This window comes from Miscanthus floridulus, chromosome 15, assembly GCF_019320115.1.
Source record: "Miscanthus floridulus cultivar M001 chromosome 15, ASM1932011v1, whole genome shotgun sequence".
Classification (NCBI taxonomy): Eukaryota; Viridiplantae; Streptophyta; class Magnoliopsida; order Poales; family Poaceae; genus Miscanthus; species Miscanthus floridulus.
In genome coordinates this window covers 22,566,224-22,571,316 of record NC_089594.1, presented here as the reverse complement: position 1 = coordinate 22,571,316, position 5,093 = coordinate 22,566,224, and positions in this window count along the sequence as shown.

Below are 5,093 nucleotides of genomic sequence, written 5' to 3'. Positions count from 1 at the left end.
GGAGAGGGACCTTGTACTGGTATCCTTAGCGGAAGCCATCCGAGGATATGAGCAACACCATGGGCTTGGGGGAGCTTGGAGAGCAGCCACGTGGCAGCAGATGTTGTGGTCACGACAGTGAGGGGCGGGCGGAGCATGACAAAGGCTGTGGTGGCGGCAAGGGCCATGGTGAGGAGGAGCAGGAGGCGGGGGGCGAATGAGGGCTGGGGTGCGGTCACGGAGGAGGAGAGGAGAGTGGTGGTGGGCGACGACAAGTCGTTGGGGGTCTGGACCTCGACTGATTGGGGTGGAGACGATATCGGCGAGCGGTGCTCCGAATTGACTGCAGGACTTGGGGAGAGTGGGAGTGGACTGGATCTGGCAGTAGTAGAACGTGTGTGCGGCTTGTGGCTGACAGCTTGCGGAATGGGAGATTTTTTATTTTGGGAGGCAGCCTAGAGTATTAAATATTTACAGTGGGTACAATAAGTGAAGGACGTGACGTCCAGACGCCCTTGCATTACCGAAAATTTATTGTCGGACAACCGTGCTTGCATGTAGACAGCGCGTGGTATGTAACGCGAATCAAACGTCATGTGGTTCCTGCGACGCGATTAAGCCCGGTCCATCATCGATCCAGTCCAGTCCGATAGCGGCGGCCCTTGTTTCGTTTGTTGTTCTCGTTCTGCGACATGTACATCAACACTGCCCATCATACGCTGCTGCCGCCAGTGCCTGCACACGCGCTCGGCGCTCCAACTCGCCGGCACCGCATGGCGCTTGCTGCGTCGCTAGTCGGCTAGTGCACAGGTAGTAGCTGCGGCGGCCCAGCCCTACACTCCACACCTGCGTCTGCGTGGTGGTGCCACACATCACTAGTCGCAACTCGCAAACGCCGAGTGCACTCGTCACTCGTGCAGCGTATATATGGTCGGTCGACCACCGCTTGCACACGGTGCCCCTGCCGCGTGGCGCGCGCATCGCCGCCGACCGGCGACCCCACCCTTCCGGCCTGCCGGCCGCCCGTACCTCTGCCCGCGCACCGCCCGCCGCTGCTTGTACGCCTCCTCAGTGCTCAGTACGCACACGTGGCCCGGAGGCCATGCGTCACAACTCACAAGTCACAGCCATGCCCCGTCCCCGTCCGCGGTCACGCAGCTTGTAGGATACTGAGGGGCCCGGGGGAGGCCGAGCAGGCCTTCGGGCCAACCAAGCCAAGCGGAAGAAAGGAATACGGGCCAAGAACGAATGGGCTACAGAATTTCTGAAGAAAACTGTAAAATCCAGATATACAAGTCATAAGAAAATGGCATGTTTGATAGTCCTACTGGTGTTTCTCAATTCTTTAGAGGAATGATTTGGGAAGCCTCTGCTGCCAAGATGGAATACACCTGGAAAATAGGTAATGGAAGGAAAATGAAGTTTTGGGAAGATAATTGGCTTGGAGCCTAGCTATTCAATACTGGGAGATATATATATATTAGTGAATGAGAAATCTAGAACAGTAGCTAGTCTGTGGGATGGTGAAAATCTTAAATGCACCTTTAGAAGATGTGTTGATAATAGACTTATGAACCTTTGGTTAGAAGTAGTACAGTTAGCTTCCACTACTGTTTTTAGTGATGACGAGGATGCTCTAATCTGGAGGTTCAACTCTAATGGAGTGTATTTCTCTCGGTCTCTGTATAAGATAGTTAATTTTAGAGGCATTGTGCCAGTTCATGTTCCTGTTGTTTGGCACTTGAAAATTCCTCCTAGGATACACTTCTTTCTTTGGCTACTATCCAAAAACAAGCTGCTGACTAGGGATAATTGAAGTTTAAGAAGAAAAGTAGATGATCAGACATGTTTATTTTGTTTGGAAATTGAATTGGCGCATCACCTTTTCTTTGGCTGTGTAGTTGCCAAACAACTCTGGGTTTATATGTCTAAGGTGATTGGTAAAGATGTAGGTAGCTCCTTCGAATCCATTGGTTCTTTGTGGCTGAGTAACAAGAGGTTCTTAGTTGCAAATATGTTTTGCTTTGCTGCCCTGTGGGGGCTTTGGAAGCTGAGAAACAGTCTTTGTTTTCAGGGTTATCTTTAGAAGGATGTGAAAATATTGATCCAACGGGTTGTAAGTATGCTTCAAAACTGGAGGCTGTTATGCCCCAAGGAAAATCTCTTGGACTTCAATCAAAAGCTAGAGAAGTTGATGATCATAGCCATAAGACCACACTTGCTACCCGGTTGTCTCAGGTAGGAAAAGACTGGGAGAGCTATCTCTACAAGCATGCGCATGATTGGCAGCATCAAGCTCTTCCAGCAGACGTGAGGGAGCGCCTTGCTGGCTTCGAGGAAATGGTGGGGAAGGTGGATGAAAACAAGTGGTTTAGCTTAGTTCAATTCAAATCTGCCTGGCAAATGTAATAGCTGTTACTGGTGTGCGTTTTTCTTAGTGCTCGATGTTGAGCTGGGTACTTGTTAAATTGGATGACGCTGTAAACGTTTTGTCTTGGTTAATGCTAAGGCTGGGGCAAGGCCCTTAAACTCTAAAAAAAATGGCATGTAAATCTGTAATTTTGCAATTCTAAAAAAACTGTAATTTTGCAATGTGGGCTGTAGTTTTTCCTAGGTGTGTTTGGATGCATTTTGTTTTGGGACTCATCTCCTTTACTCTATGACACACTCTTTTCTTTTATAATAAAATGATGTGCAACTCTTTGGCATGTTCGAGAAAAAAGTATAACTCTTCTGTGTGTCCTTACAAAATCTACATATACATCTATTATTCTTGCAGAATAGGTCCTATACTATCTGGACATTGCAGATCTGTGATGTTTTTACGTGTAACCCTTAGAATTTCTACTTATGCATATTTATTTTACTTTCTTATATCTAGAACCGTGAGCGTTTGTGTCAGTATTGTGATTCAAAAAAAAAAGACATACATCAAAGACAGTATACAAAGTCAAATGTGGAGAGTATTCTTTTAGTATTTTGTAATTTAACTATATATTCCTCGATCTTAATATACATGTTACGTAAACAATTTTAGGACCAAATAAGGAGTCTAGCAAAAGACTAATTTACCTATCACTAATTAATTAGTTGGGTTGTTAACTTGCTTAATTTTCTATTAAGACATAGTTTAAAAAGACATGTATGCATGTCATTGATTTTAGCTACGATTACATGAGTCATTTATGTTTAAAAGACATACATGGATGTATGCATGGGTGAGGTTTAAAAGGTAGACACGTATGGATGGAGTTAGTCAATGTGAGCATCTCCAATAGTTTCCAAAAAATGAATTAGTATCAATGAGTTTTCTGAGTGACTAAAAAAAGTTGGGAGTACATTTGTTGAGCTTCTCCAACAGTTTCTAAAACCCTGCTCCTAAAATATAGAAGACAATTTTGAATCAGAATTATTTTCAAATCACCATATCCGCTTTTACACTATCTTTCTCTTTTATACATTTGCCTTGGGAATCCTGTACTTCTTGTCCCCCCCCCCCCCCCACCCCCCACACACCCCACATCCTTTCACCTCCAGATTGGCTAATCAAAACGCGCGCGTATATTTCTGCGTGGCTGGGTGGATTTTCCCGCGGAAAGATTGAGAGTTAAGATTGGGAGTTGTTGGGGAGCAGTTTTTTTTCAATCTCGCCAAAAAATCAAGATTGAGAGTGGGTTTTGGAAACTCTTGGAGATGCTCTAAACTACCTAGTAATCTGAGATAAAATTTGAACCTTTCATACCTTGTATTCAGTACTCAACCTGAAAAATCTTTGCAGCCCTTCAAAGAAAACAATCCTCCCACGGATTTTGATTACCATACATGTTCTTTTCAATTAGCTGTCATGTTTTCCGTGATCAGGTACAGTCTTTTAATGTTTTTTCTCTACACGTTTTTATTGAGAATGATATCAGTCCACTTGGTTTTTGCGTGGCGATGGGAACTTTTCTGTTCTTTATTGCGATTATTTTGGTTTTTTGTGACGCCGGGTCGCTTTGTGACACCACTGCATGCAGTGCGCCACTATCCAGAGTTGGTTTGTCTGTTTGTTCCAGAGACAAGCTTTGTGTGATACCCTTGGTCCACTAGATATTCAACTGACCATGCATGTTATTTGTTGGCTTCCTCCAAAAACAAAGGAACGTACTCTGTCCACACATCACGACTATGGCGGATAGCAAACAACTGGTAGTTGGTAAGCATTCAACCAAACATATTAGTTGGATCTGTAGAGAAAAAAAAAACACTTGGAAATCTTTTAAGCTAAGTGTGCTACATGTGGTTGTTTTTTTTAGTTTGATCTTTATGTGTGCGACCTAACAAGGTAGCTTGTTACATTTTAACAGTATTATCCAACAATATATATGAGACCATTAACATGGAATATTTAGAAACAAATAGCCTTAAAGTTGCCATCAATTTGCCAGAATCATATAACAGCCTGTTCGTTTGGCTGTGGCTTGTCGTAAACGATCGTAAATTTTCAGTCGGAACAGTATTTTTCTCTCACACAAACCAGTCAGCAATACTTCTCTACGAACCAGCAACGATACGAACCAGCCAACCGAACAGCCTGATGATGTTTGTACATATCCCTTGAGCTTAGTGAGGGCCATAGTGGGCCATAGCTCCCCTAAGCTTGATCAATTCTTAATGAAGGTCTTAGCTTTACTACTTTAATTACTAATGAAATGTTAATATATCCTCCTCTTCTTGCATATTATATCATATCATATTTCCCCACTCTCCATTCATGACCAAGCTCTGCCACTGTACATGTCTAAGTATGTTAAAGTTTCTTATTGACATCGCACTAGTGGAAAAAAAAAACATTGACATGATTTTGTGTGGCATGATTTGGTGAAATGATACGATCAATACTAGTAAGTATGACATTCAAAACAAAGAGATTGCACTGTTCTTTTTGTATTATGCTATTTTCTGAAAACAAGAGGCCTAAACATATATTTGGCTCAAAAAACTTGGGGCACCTAACAATTTATTGTTGTATTAGTACTTCTAACTATATTGGTGGCATGTTAGATTGAAAAGCATACTATAAACATTGGCACATTTTGTATGGGCACATTATTATATTCAACAATGGCAAAATT